The 17,359-nt window shown below is 40.4% G+C and overlaps 1 pseudogene; it reads left to right on the top strand.

The window, feature by feature from the left end:
• Positions 1-1,795: 1,795 nt before the first annotated feature.
• Positions 1,796-17,359, top strand: part of LOC110615385 — a 30,512-nt pseudogene continuing 14,948 nt past the window's right edge.

The following is a 17,359-nucleotide window of genomic DNA, read 5'->3' as shown; positions in this document are numbered from 1 at the left end:
GTGCTTTTTTTATGGGGATGTGGAGAAATCATATTCGTCCAACAGCGGTAGTTTTCAATTTATTTTAATTGTTTGGTAATAAGAGGACCATGCTTGCTTGTAAACTGAAAAATTTTATCTATGGAGAATAAATAAGATTCGCTGGCATATTGTTTAGCTTACATTTGCTACCAACTGGTATGATGTCATGTTATTGGTTAGCCTGCTATCTATATTATATCGACTCAGAAATCGGAGTTTTACCGACGCTAGGGTTCATATTGACTTAAGATCGGGGAGCTCATAGCAAACTTACTATACATCTTGTTACACCTGATATAATCCCATACATGATCATACAAGCATATAAAAATATTTCCATTTCATGAACCAAATCTCGACATGTGTATGCATCATAACTGAAAAATATAAAATTCATATTATAGCCCTCATCAAATGTTCCGGTATGGTCAACATTACATGACTCATGTTTGGTTCAAACATAACTTAAACTTTAAAACTTTTACATAATAAGATCATAAGTAAGGGATTATAAAAGAAAACTCGGGTAAAACACAATTATAATCTATAATTTATTACATATCCATAGCTATACTATTACATTAGAACTATACTAAACAACTCTGCTGACCTCCCGAGTTAATTTTGATCCTGCAAACCTAGAGTCAAGGGAAAGGAATAAGCTATAAGAACCTAATGAGCAGAAACATAAGCAAAAGCAGTTTAATAAAACATATGATCATATGCGTATGAATGTGTCACAACACAAATAATTCACATCAAGATGGACTTAGCACCAGTAATCTTCCATAACTCCAATAGTGTCCCGCCCACAATGGGTGCTCTTTAAAACTTTCTCTTAAACATAACATAACACATCCATAATGTCAGGGGCATGAATGAGCAACCCTGGTTTTTCCCTTACATAGTGCCAGGAGCATAGAATGGGCAAGCCTGGTCTTTTCTTATATGTCATAACATATTATGTTCGAGGGTTAGTGGGTCATCCAACATCCATCCGCAACAATAATTAATTGTGCAATGCATCATATTCGTGAATTCTAATACAAAATATCCTAATCATATATATATAACATTCGTGATACATGAGCATACTTAAAACGTTTGATTTCCTTAAAACAATAGTTTAGTTTAGTTCTACTCATCTCTGGCTGATGTAAGCCTAATTTTGAAATAATTATCTCACTGCAAGCCTCTACGGTCTTTCAAGTCCGATCCTATGCAGATGGACTTAAATGAGGGACCAAATATAATTTTTACAACACTTGACACTACCCCAAGAAACCCTAAAAACATATAAGAGAATATGTAGAAAACAAGCTGAAAATGGCTGGACAATGAACTTTCGGTGGCAGGTTCGGCGGTTTAAAATCCCTTTACAGATCCAAAGGTCAAACCTTCAGAGGCAAGTTAAACGGCTAAAAGGCAGCTTTCACAGGCAGGTTCAACGGTCGAATCTGGCTTCTTCTATAAAGCAGAAGCCGATTCAACCTCAGGCAACAGCCCTCCAAACACTTCCAAACTCACATGCAGAAGCTCAAAAGCAACTATTTACAACTTAACACACTAAGAAACACTTAAAACTAACCTAAGCTTAAACATGCATTCAACAAAACCATCAAATCAACGAAACTCATCCAATTCTCGAGATTTCCTTTAAATTAAAACTCAACTCTTGCATGAAATGAAAATACTAAAACAAAACCATCAAATCAACGAAACTCATCCAACCCTCAATATTTCCTTTAAACTAAAAACTCAACTCTTGCATGAAATGAAAACACTAAAAACAGTTTATGAACTTCTCAAAACTGAAAGGAAATTGAGGGTCCAACTCATCTCTTCGGAGAAAGCACAACACTGCAAGAAGGAAGTTGTGGAAGAGATAGAGGCCGAACCTGGCTTCTTCTATAAAGCAGAAGTCGATTCAACCTCAGCCAACAGCCCTCAAAACACTTCTAAACTCAACATGCAGAAGCTCAAATGCAACCATTTACAACTCAACACACCAAGAAACACTTAAAACTAACCTAAGCTTAAACATGCATTCAACAAAACCATCAAATCAAAGAAACTCATCCAACCCTTAAGATTTCCTTTAAACTAAAAACTCAACTCTTGCATGAAATGAAAACACTAAAAATAGTTTATAAACTTCTCAAAATTGAAAGGAAATTGACGGTCCAACTCATCTCTTCGGAGAAAGCACAACACTGCAAGAAGGAAGTTGTAGAAGAGACAGAGATGACCTTCGAAGATCTCAAAGGCTAAAACTTCAAAATCTAACTTGATTTTTTTTAAAACAAAGGTAAAACTCATTTGAAAAACTGTATAAAAGAAGAATTTGTGAAGAAGAGGGGTAGGAGACTCACCTCTGCTCGAAATAGAGAAAAATTTCTCTTCTTTTCGGATAGAGCCTCTTTTATAGGTTGCTGGAGAAGGCATATTCGACGGCCGAACCTTCAAGCATTTTATGATGTGTTTTTTCATTGTTAAATTAGGAAGATGAATTGAAAACGGTGGAATTGCAAGCTGATACAAATAGAATGATGCGAGAGTACAGAGCTCAACTTGATGCTGAAAGAGCAGAAAAACTTGCTCATGGAAGGAACCATTCTAGCAGCCTAATCATAAAAAGAGTGTAAAAACTAAAAAACCTTAATAACTGGAAATAATTTCTATTGTGTGGGTAATATAAGTCCTATCTTTCTTCTCCTTCTGAAAAAAATGAGTACTTGCAGATAGAAAGGACAAAGATATATGGAAAAGCAGCAGAAGCAGAAAGGTGCCTGAATTTCCAATAGTTTAACTAGTATTTTCTTTTTCTAGAATAATGCATTTATATTTGATTGATATCATGGCACCAAACTTATTAAAATTTATAATATTGTTTCTTTATTATCCTTTCACTGGTAATTAGACTTGTTTTACTCATTCCGTAAGCTGGGTTTCCAGTTCCTCATTCAAATTACAAACACATTGTGTTTACTGCTGAGCTGAAAATAATGGCATATGGTGAGAGGTCCACCTTGTGCCGATGGTGTGTGATATAATACTCTTTTGCAAAGAAAAATAAATAACATTTAACTATTTCAAATCTTTGGATTTACTTTGTGTTTCTAGCATATTATTTTTGCTTGACTTTCTATACCTTGTCCCTGCCGAGTGCTCTTTCATTTGAAATGTCAATAGACCATTACAGGGTTGACTTTAGTGGACCAAACCATTTCTTTTATTTATTTTTAAAAATATTTTCATTCACTTAGCTAGATCATTCATATTTATTTCTAGATTGTGCACATCAACTTCTAGTGTTGATTATTTTTTGTTCCCTACTCAAACCTGTCTTCTAAAATTGTTGCTTAAAATCTCATATGGTGTACTATAGATCCTGGGTTTTATGCTTATATCATTTACATAATGACTCTTGATTCTTGAATGAATATGTTAAGCTCAAAGTTGGATTTAAAGTTTCAGTGATGATAGAGTAAAAAATGAACTATTGTACGTTAATTCTGCATATGGCGTAGGCATTGAAAAATCACACAATCTAAAAAATAAGCACAAAAAGAAATTAACACGTTCACCAATTTGGCTACATCCACGACGGCTAGGGTTTTCTTATTTCTCTGTGAGTTTTGGAACAGAATACACTAGGAGAATACAGTAGGCATGGTGTACAGTCTACAATATTAATTAGGTTCCATATCTTAACAATTCTTCCACTTAGAGACTAATCCAGCCAACCCAACCATTTTCATTCTCTATGCCAATGTATCCAACAAAGACACCTAGCTGCAAATATCTTTACCTTGCACAGCCCCAGCTTTCTAGTATCAACACCTTTAGTCAACATGTCTGCTGGATTCTTAGTACCTTCAATTTTCTTCAAACACATCTCACCTTCTTCCACCAGATTTGCGAGTAAAATGGTACCTATGTCGGATGTGTTTTGTTCTGAAGTGATACATTAGGTTTGATACGGATCCAATAGGACAAATTTCTAACAATGGTGTGGAGCAAACTTATATCATTCCAATGGATCCAGAAGTAGTTCAAAATCATATTCATATAATCCATATATATTTGGGGCATGCTTTAACTCATATGGGACAGATTTGGTGCAACACTTGCAATCATAGGCTGAGGGAGTCTAATCAAACCTATGGGCTAAAACTACATAAAGGAAAGCCTAAAGTGAAGATCAAGCAAGGCTTTTGTGAAGATTCAACTTTGTTATGATGGGCTTGCTAGTTTTATTATTTAAACACTTGTTTTATTTTAGTTTTGTTTGGGCTTGTATTCTGGCCATATTTTATCTTTTAAGTTTTAGAGTGTTGGGCCATGTTGTGGGCTTATATTTTAATACTTATGTGTTATTTTAGTGTGTGATTGGGCTTTGATCTTATGTGTTTAAGTCAGGCCCAAGAAGAGTGTCTTAGGGTTTTATTTGTTTTTCTCCTTACTATATAAGGATAAGAAACAATTGTAAGAGGGAGCTTTTAATCAAACTTTTCAGAATTTCTTTCATGCCTTTGGCGTGTATTGCTTTGAGTGAGAGTGAGGATTTGCTTTCATCAATTGCACCAGGAATCTTGGCTAACTTATCAACTATTCGTTGTGGCGTTTGTCGGATTCTCATCTAAATCCTTCGATCATTGGTGTTTCAGCTTCTCTAAGTTTGGGGTGCCATAGGAGGTGAGTTTATCAGATCTTTGGATTCCGTTATCTACTTGTGCGTGTGAGTTTGAGGCTTGTGCCATAGGGTTCCGCGTCAGTTGGTATCAGAGCCAAAAGTGAGGTAAATTCTTATTTATCTTAGGATCTAGGGTTTTTGAGTTTTCCTTTGTCTTTCTTGTTGATTTCGGTGAAAGCTTTTGTATCCATGGCTGCACCTTCTTGATTATTAATCTAAAAAAAAAAAATTGAAATCCAAAAAAAAAAAAATCGCCTTTGCCTTATTTACCTTGATCTGGCCGAAATTGTGATATACTTCCTTTTTCGTCCATATTGCCTTACCTATTTCAATTGATTGCAGTAAATTATAGGAATCAATTTTGAATTTTGAATTTTGAATTGGGTTGAATCCAGATTATGAGATAAAAGAAATTCTGCCTATTGCCTAAAGTGCACATTTAAGGCAATTGCATCTACATTGATTTGATGTCAATCCCTTCTTTTAACACCAGAATTTTCGTCTATGTCTCTGATCTGAGAGAAATTTACATTTTTTTTTTCTGATTCTATTTGCAGTGTTTTGATACTTTCCTTTTTGGGTAGATTTAATTAGATCCATATTTAATTTGCTTTGAAGTGAATTAATTTCAAACTTTTGTCCAGGTTCGTTTTTATTTGAATTCAAAGTTTCTTTTTTTGATTTAAACTTGCTTTTGCTTCCTTGACATTGCTGGAGTATTGTTTGCTTGGATCTATACTCTAGGTGATATTTTCAAGTAGCACAAAACCTAGTTCGTGTGTTACTTTCCAAATTGTCAGTGTCTTCTTTCTAGTTTTTGCGCGCTTCGTTCTTTCTTTAGGTTTTCTTTTTTTGTTTCATTAAACGCACCTTGTGGTTAGTTGGTTGACCTTAGTTTCTGAAGTGCAATTGAAGAATCAGCAAAAGAGTGGTAAGTGTGCAAACACTTGAGTTCTTTCTTTTCTAACACAATATTTGCTAGTTCTCTTTGTTCTTTGTTGATTCAAGGTAGGATGAGTAAAGATCATAATATCTCACCAGCGTCCACTTCTACAAGAATACCTCAAAGAACTCATAATTGCAATAATGACTGTGATGATTCGGATGTGTCTGTTAATAATGTGTTGCTTGCTGCACATTGTGAGATGCTTGTTGCTAGGCGTGCTCTGAATATGCAGGTTAAAGAAGAAAGCCTGGAACAACGGGAAAACATATTTCACACTAGGTGTTTGGTTAATGGAAAAGTGTGTACTGTCATTATTGATGGAGGTAGTTGTGCAAATGTGGCTAGTGTGTATATGGTGGAGAAATTGGGCTTGGCTTCTATTAAACACCCTAAGCCATACAGATTGCAATGGTTGAATGGTTGTGGTGAGGTCAGAGTTACACGCCAGGTGGTTATACCATTTTCTATTGGTAGGTATAAGGATGAGATCTTGTGCGATGTGGTACCTATGCAGGCAAGCCATATATTGTTGGGTAGGCCGTGGCAATATGATAGAAAGGTGCAACATGATGGGCTCAATAACAAGTACTCCTTCACTCATGAAGGACAGAAGCTTATACTCGCTCCTTTATCACCTCAAGAGGTATATGCCGATCACATAAAAATGCTGGAGAGGGAGAGGGAGGCTTCGGCCTTGGCTACAAAGGTGAGTGAGAGCTTGAGTTCTGTGGAAAAAATGAGAGAAAAGAGTGAGTTTGAGGGTAACGAGGCTGGAAAAGAATCAAGACTAGTTCAAGGAGGGAAGATGGAGAAAGAAAAGGAGAAAGAAGAGGCTAAAGTTCCAATGTCAACTTCCATAGAGATTCAAATTGAAGAGGAAGTTGTAATGCAATCATCTAATGTAGTTGTTCTTGAAAATTCCATTAATGAGCTTATAGAAGAGGTTGTGAATGATAGTGGACATGGGGAGCACATGATTGATGAGGTGGAGGAGGTGAATAAGACTGTTTTGGAAGTTGTAGAGGAGAATGGGTTACATCCACATGATATTTCTATGACTAATATTTTTATGTCTAGTTCATTTGTTCTTGATGTGCAGGTTGTTGATGAAAACATCCATGATGAAAGTTTTATACTATTTCCACCTATTCAAAAGGAGGTCTTTGAAGATACATGGGTGCCTAAATCTTTCCTTCTTGACATCAGTATCAGCAAGATTCGAGGACGAATCTTTTCTAAATAAAGAGGGAATGATACGGATCCAATAGGACAAATTTCTAACAATGGTGTGGAGCAAACTTATATCATTCCAATGGATCCAGAAGTAGTTCAAAATCATATTCATATAATCCATATATATTTGGGGCATGCTTTAACTCATATGGGACAGATTTGGTGCAACACTTGCAATCATAGGCTGAGGGAGTCTAATCAAACCTATGGGCTAAAACTACATAAAGGAAAGCCTAAAGTGAAGATCAAGCAAGGCTTTTGTGAAGATTCAACTTTGTTATGATGGGCTTGCTAGTTTTATTATTTAAACACTTGTTTTATTTTAGTTTTGTTTGGGCTTGTATTCTGGCCATATTTTATCTTTTAAGTTTTAGAGTGTTGGGCCATGTTGTGGGCTTATATTTTAATACTTATGTGTTATTTTAGTGTGTGATTGGGCTTTGATCTTATGTGTTTAAGTCAGGCCCAAGAAGAGTGTCTTAGGGTTTTATTTGTTTTTCTCCTTACTATATAAGGATAAGAAACAATTGTAAGAGGGAGCTTTTAATCAAACTTTTCAGAATTTCTTTCATGCCTTTGGCGTGTATTGCTTTGAGTGAGAGTGAGGATTTGCTTTCATCAATTGCACCAGGAATCTTGGCTAACTTATCAACTATTCGTTGTGGCGTTTGTCGGATTCTCATCTAAATCCTTCGATCATTGGTGTTTCAGCTTCTCTAAGTTTGGGGTGCCATAGGAGGTGAGTTTATCAGATCTTTGGATTCCGTTATCTACTTGTGCGTGTGAGTTTGAGGCTTGTGCCATAGGGTTCCGCGTCAAGGTTCTTCACCAACTGTATGACATTTTGACTATCAGTGAAAAGAACTTTGTCAAGCTGCTTCTTTTCCAACTCTTCCAAGTAATTAGTCAACCATATCATCTCTTTACCAGTTTCAGCAATTGCAACATATTTAGCCTCTGTAGATGACATAGAGACACACTTCTGGAGTTTAGACATCAAATTCATTGCTGTCCCATCTATAGTGTAGGCATACCCAGACGTGCTTTTGCTTGTATCCACATCTCTGCTAAGATCGGCATCAATAAAACCTTCTAATACTACCTTGCCATTCCCATAACAAAGTGATGTACTAGCTGTTCCTTTCAAGTATCTCAGAAGCCACTTCACAGCTTCCCAATGCTCTTTTCCTGAATTTGACATATATCTGCTTACAGCTCCCACTGCATGTGCTATATTAGGTCTAGTGCAGACCATAGCATATATCAAACTCTCAACTGCAGAAGCATAAGGTACTTTTGCCATGTGATCATGCTCCATAGCTGTCTTAGGTGATTGCTCCTTTGACAATTTGAGATGGTTAGCCAAAGACGTGCTCCTGGACTTAGCATCATCAACTCTGAACCTGGATAACACCTTCTGAATGTATTGCTCCTAGGACAAATTTAGAATTTCAGCTAACCGGTTCCAGAAAATCCTCAGCCCTAGAATCTGCTTTGCTACACTCAAATCTTTCATCTTAAACTCTAATGACAGTCTCCCTTTAAGATTGTTGATCTCCTCCATATTTGACCCTGCAATTAATATATTATCCACATACAAGAGTAAAATAATAAAGAAGTCAATAGACTTCTTAATATAACAACATTGATCTTTTTCACTCTTGTGAAAACCGTTTCTGCACATGAAAGAGCCAAACTTTTTATACCACTGTCTTGGAGCCTACTTCATCCATACAAACTCCTCTTAAACTTGCACACCATGTGTTCCCTATCAGGAACCTCAAATTTTAAATTATTTAATTTTATCTTATTGTAATACCCGGCTAGACTCCGGTATCGGAATTCCTGCCGTCCAGTGGAATCTCGAATGTCGGAGACTTCTAGAAGGGTAAAACCATGTTTTCATAAAATATTTTAATGTGTTTTATGTTTTAAGCATGAAAGAAAATGAGTTTTTGCATGAAAATAGCATTGGAGGAAAACTCAGGTTCGGCCGCCGAATTCTAAGTTCGGCCGCCGAACATGCATGCACTTCGGGAGTGCTTTAGGCCCCCGAAGGGCATAAGTGAGGGAAGTCCAGGTTCGGCCGCCGAACCTCAAGTTCGGCCGCCGAACATGGCATGCATGCGGAGGCACATTCGGCCCCCGAACGTGGTCTGGCCAGCCACTATAAAAGGGTCCCTTAGCTGAAAACGGGCGAGCTTTTTTCCCCATTTTCGGCCAAGGTGAGCTCTCCGCCGTTCCTCACCAATCTTTGATGTTCTTCCTCTAAATCTTTCAAGATTTTCATTTGTTTTCACTTTGTTTTGAAGATTTGAGCTTTAGAGCAAAGTTTTGGAGCTTGGAGGTTCAAGAACCCAATCTCTCCCAACTCCGAGTTTAAGTCGTCTCTCTCTCGATCTTCAAGAGGTAAGAGCCGATCTTAAGCTCATTGCATGTTTTAAGTAAGTTTAAGTAGATCTATGGGTTAGAATGCATGTTTAGGTTATGGTTATGCTTATGGGTATAAATGTATGTTCATGAACAATGTGGTTGCTTGATGTGTTGTAGATGGGGTTTATGATGGTTTGAGGCCCCTAGGAACATGTATGCTTGTGTATGAGTGTTGTAGAATAGGTTTGATGCATGTTTGGAAAGGTTTGGAGGCGAAATGTGCAAAGGAACCAAGTTTCTGCCCTTTGGCAGAAACCAGGTTCGGCAGCCGAAGGACTTTCGGCCGCCGAACATGGCTGGGGAGGCAGCCTTTCGGCTGCCGAAGCTTGCCCCCGAAAGGAGACTTTCGTCTCTGTCTGGCAGTTTCGGCCGCCGAAAGTGCCGCCGAACATGCATGAGTTTCGTCTCTGTCTGGGAGTTTCGGCCACCGAAGGTGCCGCCGAACCTGCCTGACTTTCGGCTCTGGAGGGACTTTCGGCCGCCGAACCTGCAGCCGAAAGTGCCCTGTCCAGGCCTCCTTTGCATGTTCTTCTATGGTGGTTTCATGATGTTTTAGGGGGTTTTTGGGGAGTAGTTTATAGTTATGTTCTAGTATGTTTGGTCCCTCATTTGAGTCCACCTGTGTAGGTTCGGACCCGAGGAACCGAGGACCCCAGCAGTGAGTTCAGCTGCTTCGGTGTTGTCAGAGTCAGCCAGAGGTGAGAGGAACTAAACTTAATCCTTTAAATTGAGAAATTAAATGTTTTATCATGTTTCATGCATCATGATTATGCAATAGGATGATTGTATTAGTTTTCACGAATATGCCGCATTGCATCAATTGTTGTTGATGTGGGTGAATGTTGGATGACCCAATTAGTTCATGACAGGAAGACCAGGACCCCATTCTACGGCCTGGCACGGTTATGGGACTCGAAGACCAGGAGCCCAGAGGAGGCCCTGGGAAAATGGTAAGTAATGTATGTTATGACAGGAAGACCAGGACCCCATGCTACGGCCTGACACAGAGTTAGCTTGGACTAATTGGTGACAAGTTCACCCAACCCTTATGTGAATTGTCTGTGTTATGATGCATTTCATTGGAGCATGTTTGATAATATGTTTTATGGTTCTACTCACTGGGCTTTTAGCTCACCCCTCTCCCTTTTACCCCCAGGCTTGCAGGTACAGTATAGAGCAGGAGTCCGGATAGAGTAAAGAAGTCATGTTTATGTAATAGCTAGCAATGGACATGATCGAATTGTAATTGTAATGTCTTAATTAGTATAGTTATGAAATGAGATGATGTATATGGATGTTAGAGGTGTGCTTGACCATAGTTTGTTGTATCCCTTTTAATACATGATCTTAGAGATTTTTATGATGTTTATGTATACCGACTCAACATATGTTATGTCACCCATTTGGGGACACTGATGAGATCCCACAGAGGGACCAATGTTATGATAATGTTTATGCACAGGTTGAGTTTGGTTGGTATTTATGGAAAGAAAAGTTTTAAATTTTTATGTATGTTGTTGATCATGTATGGGATTATGCAGGTTTACAGGTTATATGTCAGGCTTGCTACGGGTCCCGGCGGCCTTAAGCCGATCTGGATCCTAGCGCCGGTAGCGGTCCGATTTTCGGGTCGTTACACTTATTTTCAAAAAACCTTTAAAATATTTCTTAATATTTAATAAAATTTAATATGTTTAAGATAAAAAAATTATATTTTTAATATGTATAAAAAAGTAAAATAGATAAAAATTGTGAGACGAAGAGAATAATATATACGAATAATTTTAATTTATTTAATAATAATAATAGAATTTACCAATCGAGCCTTGAACCTAATTTTGCCATCAGTTTTATTCTTAATCCTGTAAACCCACTTGTTCAACAAAGCTTTCTTCTCTACAGGCAACTCAGTTAATTTCCAAGTATCATTCTTCTCAAGTGACCATATCTCATCATACATGGCTTGCTCCCATTTGATTGAATCCTTCACCTGCAAAGCCTCATCAAAGGATTTTGGTTCCTCTCCATCAATCAACAAGAAATAATATAGGAAATGTCAATACCTTTCTGGTGACTTGGTAGCCCTGGTAGATCTCTTCAATACTGATGCAGGTGTGACTGGCTGCTGTTCTGGTTCTGCAATAGTGTTTTCTGGATTCTCTTGTGGTCTTACTGCAACATCACTCGGTGAAATTTCCTACAACTCAACCTCAGCTCCCACTTCTTCTGCATCTTCAGATCGCACCCTAGATTTGTCCTTATACAGGACATTCTCATCAAATGTGGCATCACAGTGTCTTAAGATCTTCTTGTTCTTGTCATCCCAAAATCTGTACCCAAACTGATCCGAACCATATCTAATGAAATAACACTTCAAAGCCTTTGCATCAAGCTTATCTCTCTTTTTTGGATCAATGTGAACATAGGCAGCATACCCAAAAGTCCGCAGATGAGTAAACTTGACCTCCTCCGCAGATGAGTAAACTTGACCTCCTTACTTGACCAAACTTCTTCTGGAATCTTGAAACCCAAAGGAACTGAAGGTCTTCTATTTATCAAATATGCTGTTGTGCTCACTGCATTTGCCCAAAATATTTTTGGCAGCCCAACATGTAGCCTCATGCTTCTTGCCCGCTCATTTAATGTTCTGTTCATCCTTTTAGCAATCCCATTCTGTCTTGCTTTGCTAGGAACTGTCCCGGTGCACCTGATTCCCTCATCAGCATGGAACTTCTTGAATTCTGTAGAATCATACTCTCCTCCATTATCAGACCTTAGACATTTGATCTTCAACTCAGTCTGATTTTCAACTTTAGCCTTTCATCTCTTAACACATCTGATTTGTGTTTCAGAAAGTAAACCCATACCCTCCTACTGAAGTTAAAGTAACATAGTATCTCGAATTACCAAGAGAGAAAACTGGGGATGGCCCCCACACGTCTGTATATACTAGTTCTAATCGTTCTGCCTTTGGTTCTCTGATAGCTTTATAAAACTAACCCGTTTCTACTTTTCCAGAACACAACTCTCATATAAACCCATATCAGTAGATTTTAACTCTTGCAGATACCCTTTTGAAGCTAGCATCTTCATTCCCTTCTCGCTCATGTGTCCAAGCCTATTGTGCAACAGATGTAATACCCGGCTAGATTCCGGCATCGGAATCCCTACCTTCCGGCGGAATCTCCGTTGGAATCTGGAATTTCTGAAGATGCCAGAGTCTTCTAGAGGGGTAAAATGTGTTTCTAAAATGTTTTCACATGATTTTATGGTTTTAAATGAAAAAGAAATTGCGTTTCGAAAAGAAAAGGCCAAGGAGGAAGGACCCAGGTTCGGCCATCGAACCTTAAGTTCGGCAGCCGAACATGGGGCTGTTTCGGGAGTGCTTTAGGCCTCCGAAGGCTTTGAAGGTAGAAACCAGGTTCGGTCGCCGAACCTCAAGTTCGGCCGCCGAACATGGGAAAGTTTAGGAGGCACTTTAGGCTGCCGAAGGTGGTGAAGTTGCGGAAGCAGCTTAGGCCGCCGAAGGTGGTTGACCGGCCACCTATAAAAGGCCCTCAGACCGAAAATGGGCGAGTTTTCTCCCCATTCTCGAGTTCAGGTGTGTTCCTGCCCTCCTTTGGCTGATTTCATATTTTTCCTTCAATCTCCCAAGGTTTTTATAAGTTTTATGGTTGTCTTGAAGAGTTTTAAAGCTTAGATCGAAGTTTTGGAGCTTGGAGATCTTTGGAGCTTGGATTCTCCATATCTTCAAGTAAGGATCGTACCAACCCTCGATCTTCAAAAGGTAAGTGTAGATCCTTGCTTTCATTTATGTTTAATAAAGTTTTAAGTAAGTTTTAAGGAAATTTTAATGCTTGAGTATGAGTAGATATGCATGTTAGGGTTTATGTGGGTTTTATGCCCAATGTATGTTTATGTGATGTTATGTTGTTAAGTTAGTTTATGCCCCTTTATGCATGTGGGAGTGTGTTTGCATGTTTGGGAGAGGGCATGTGAGGTTTTGGGTGGTTTGGAGGTTAGTTTTGCTTGTGATGGATTCGGACCTGCTGTTCGGAGGGGAACCAGGTTCGGCTGCCGAAGGTATGTTCGGCCGCCGAACCTGCATGGGAGGCAGCTTTGGCCGCCTAACGTGCCCCCGAAGGCCAGCACTTTCGGATCTGTGAGAGGCTTCGGCCGTCGAACCTGCCGCCGAAGGTGCCAGACTTTCAGCTCTGGAAGGACTTTCGGCCGCCGAAAGTGCCCCCGAACATGCATGGCTTTCGGCTCTAGAAGGGACATTCGGCCGCCGAAGGTGCCGCCGAAAGTGCCCTGTCCAGCCCTTTCTTGGTTGTTTCTTATGCATGTTTTGAGGATGTTTTAGGGGTTTTTGGGGAGTTGTTTATGAGTTGTTTAGAGTGTGTTTGGCACCTCATTCGAGTCCACCTGTGTAGGATTGGACCCGAGGGACCGAGGAGGCCAGCAGTGTTAGCTGTTGCAGAGTCAGTCCAGCGTCTGCTAGAGGTGAGTAGAACTAACTCAAATATTTTTAGCATGTTTCACGCATCATGAATACCATGTATATGTACTAGGATGTTGCATTAGATTTCACGAAGATGTTGCATTGCATAATTTGCTGTTGATGTGGATGGACCAAGACAACCCCAATAGCCCTAGATATGTTATGTTAATGAAGTCCTGAGGAGCCCGAAGGGCCGGGCATAATGAAGTCCTGAGGAGCCCGAAGGGCCGGACACCATGATATGTTTCAGACAGAGGGAGTTTTGGTGGTCATGTCCATCCGTTATGTGAAATGTTTGTGTTGTGACGCATTCCATGAAAGCATATGATTTATTATTATTTTCCATGTTCTGCTCACTGGGCTTTTTAGCTCACCCCTCTCCCCTAATCCCAGGTTTGCAGGTCAGAGGTAGTTCAGGAAGACGTCAAGGGTAATGTCATGCTTATGTAATAGTAATAGATTAGCGTTTTAGTGTGGACATGTAATGTAAATTGATATAATGTATTGTAAGATAATGTGATGAAATGTAACGTAAAGTTGAGTTATGTTTATGGATTAGTGTTGTGCTTGGCCCTAAGGCTTGGTTAGTCCCTTTTTAGTACATGATATATGTTATGTTTTAGTGTTGAGTTGAGTTTGAACCAAACTTGTGGCATGTGATGTTTACCACGCTAGAGTATTTGATGAGGACTCTAGTGGAGGTTTTATGTTTATAGTATGATGCATGCACAAGTTAGGTTTTGGTTCATCGGATGTGATCCGTGCTTGATGTATGTTATGTTTACCCAGCTAGAGCATTTAATGAGGGCTCTAGTAGGGGGTTCTTTATGTTTTCAGTTATGTAGCATACAGGTCAAGCTCGGTATATACATCAGATGTTTAAGTTTTTATGTTAATGTTTTGATCATGTATGGGATTTGACCAGGTGATAGGAGGTATGTTAAGCTTGCTACGGGTCTCGGCGGCCTTAAGCCGATCTGGATCCTAGCGCCGGTAGCGGTCCGGTTTCCGGGTCGTTACAGATTGGTATCAGAGCCCTAGGTTCACATGGTCGGACCTAGAGTGTGTTGGGCTCATAGAGGTCATAGAAAGGCAAGCACAATAGGTAAAATCATGTCCACTAGGATAGGATGTAGAGTCCTGTCTTGAATGATGGTGTGAAATGCCATGATTTATGCATGTACATTAATGTTATGCTATGTATGTGATGCAGGTTCATGTGTTTCCACATGAACCGTATGATGCTAATGTTTGTATGATTGTGTGTTGTTCTTCAGAGGAGCTAGGATGCGAGGCACTTGTTGATCTTGGAATCGACTGGAGTTCCATCTGAGAGGGAAGGTATGGACACCTTTCCCCCTGTTCTGCCAAGAGCGCAGTCGTGTAGAGTCGGCAGATGGGGAATATCAAGGGACCCTGGAAGGTCTTTTGACGTGAGCAGAGAAGGAATGGCTCCAAGAAGGATGTCAGCTAGTATGAGGGAAGTAGAGATGGATGTTCAGAGAAGAGATATCAGTTTGGGAGTCAGAGTGCCAGAAAAAGGTATGGGAGATTCTCAGGGGGATGCTCAGACTCAGGATTCCAGAATCTCAGGTTTAGGAGGAATTGATCCCTCCACTCTGAGTACAACCGCCACAAGAGGAGTAAAGTGGGGCAGAACCCTAAGGGGGAAGAAGAGTAAGTTCTGGAAGAATTTGAAGTCTAGTCTGGGATTAGGTGGTGGTTCGAGTTCTGGCTCCGATACTTCTGGATGCATGAGGTGTGGGAGGCCGCACAAAGGGGTTTGCCGGTATGGGACCAATCTATGTTTTAGATGTGGTCAGGAAGGGCACATGGTTCGTGAGTGTCCCATTGCGCCCTGGTTGGCACAGTCCCAGCGGGCAACTTCAGGTAGAGCGGCTCAGCCAGCAGCTCCAGCCATGTTGCAGGTCAGTGGTCGAGGCAGAGGAAGAGGGTCAGCCTTTTCTTCTAAAGGTTCCCGTGGAGAAGGTCCGTCAGCTCCAGCTCGGATCTTCACCCAAGCTCAGTAGGAGGCAAACACATCGAACACGGTGGTGTCAGGTACGCTCACTTTTGAATGTTCTGATGTGTATGTTTTTGTGAACCCTGGTGTTTCTCTTTCTTTAGTTGCTCTAGGAGCCGTCGAGAGGTTGAGTTGATAACTTCTGGGCTAGAGTGTCCTCTTTGGGTCAGTGGACCCAAGTGTGATTCATCTGTGACAGAGTCAGTCTGCCGGTCCAGTTTAGTGTCAGTTGAGGGTAGATGCCTTCCACCCAACCTTGAGGTCCTAGACTTGACTGTCTGGACGTCATTCTAGGGATGGATTGGTTTTTCTACTCGTGGTGCTACCTTGGGTCGTAGAGACAAGGTAGTCAGGTTCAGAGGACAGGATGTGTCAGAGGTAGTCTGTTGAGGGGACAGTGTAAGGATGCCTAGAGGTTTGATGTCAGCCTGTCAGGTTCGTAGGGTGCGTAGGAGGGGTTGTCAGAGGGTTCTAGCTCTTGTTTAAGAGTTTAGCCGTCAGGTCAGGGAACCAGCCTCCGTGTCTGTTGTTGAGAGAGAGTTCTTAGATGTTTTCCCAGGTGAGCTGTCCGGTTTACCACCTACTAGGGAGATAGAGTTTGGATATAGAAGTGATGTCAGGAATCCGGTTCATCTCTACTCTTCTCTACAGGATGGCACCTGCAGAGTTGTAGAAGTTGAAGGAGCAGTTGAGAGCTTGGTAGACAAGGGTTTTATCCGACCTAGTACCTCACCCTGGATTGTTCCAGTGTTGTTGTGGGAAAAGCGGGATGGATCCTTGAGACCCTGTGTTGACTTTAGGCAGTTGGACAAGGTCGCTACCAAGGGCAGGTATTCCTTACCTGTTGAGGGTTAGAAATGAAGTCAGTTCAGTAGAGAAGAAGGGAGAAGAGAAAGGATCAGAGTGCGTAGCGGAAGCTTGTGGAGTTCAGGAGAAGGTTAGGGTATTGCTTATGGTGTCTCCAATAAAGAGGTGATTCGTTATGGGTCGAAAGGTAAAGTAGCTCCAAGATACATCGGACCCTTTGAGGTCCTGCAAAGGATTGGGGATGTATCTTATAAGCTAGTTACCTGCTTCGATGGAGAGAGTCCATTCGGATTTCCACGTTCCTGTGTTATGGAAGTTCGTGTCAGATCCAAGTGAGGTTCTTAAAGAACCAGAGGTGGAGATCTCAGGGGGTCTCACCTATGTTGAGTAGCTAGTGCAGATCATTGACACCCAAGTTAGGAAGTTGAGGAACAAGGAATCCCGATGGTGATAGCCCTTTGGAATCACCACATAACGGAAAAGTGTGCCTGAGAGACCCAGGAGTTCATACTCCAGCAGTACCTGTGTCTCTCTTTGGAGTGCTTGTTTATGTATGCTTGATGCTATGTTTTTTAGAATGCCTGTTTGTTTGAACATTCGGGGACGAATGTTCTTAAAGGGGGAAAGAATGTAATACCCGGCTAGATTCCGACATCGGAATCCCTACCTTCCGGCTGAATCTCCGTTGGAATATGGAAT

Source organism: Manihot esculenta, chromosome 5 (assembly GCF_001659605.2).
Source record: "Manihot esculenta cultivar AM560-2 chromosome 5, M.esculenta_v8, whole genome shotgun sequence".
In the NCBI taxonomy this organism is placed as follows: domain Eukaryota; kingdom Viridiplantae; phylum Streptophyta; class Magnoliopsida; order Malpighiales; family Euphorbiaceae; genus Manihot; species Manihot esculenta.
The sequence above is the reverse complement of the archived record's forward strand: the minus strand, read 5'-3'. Positions and strand labels throughout refer to the sequence as shown.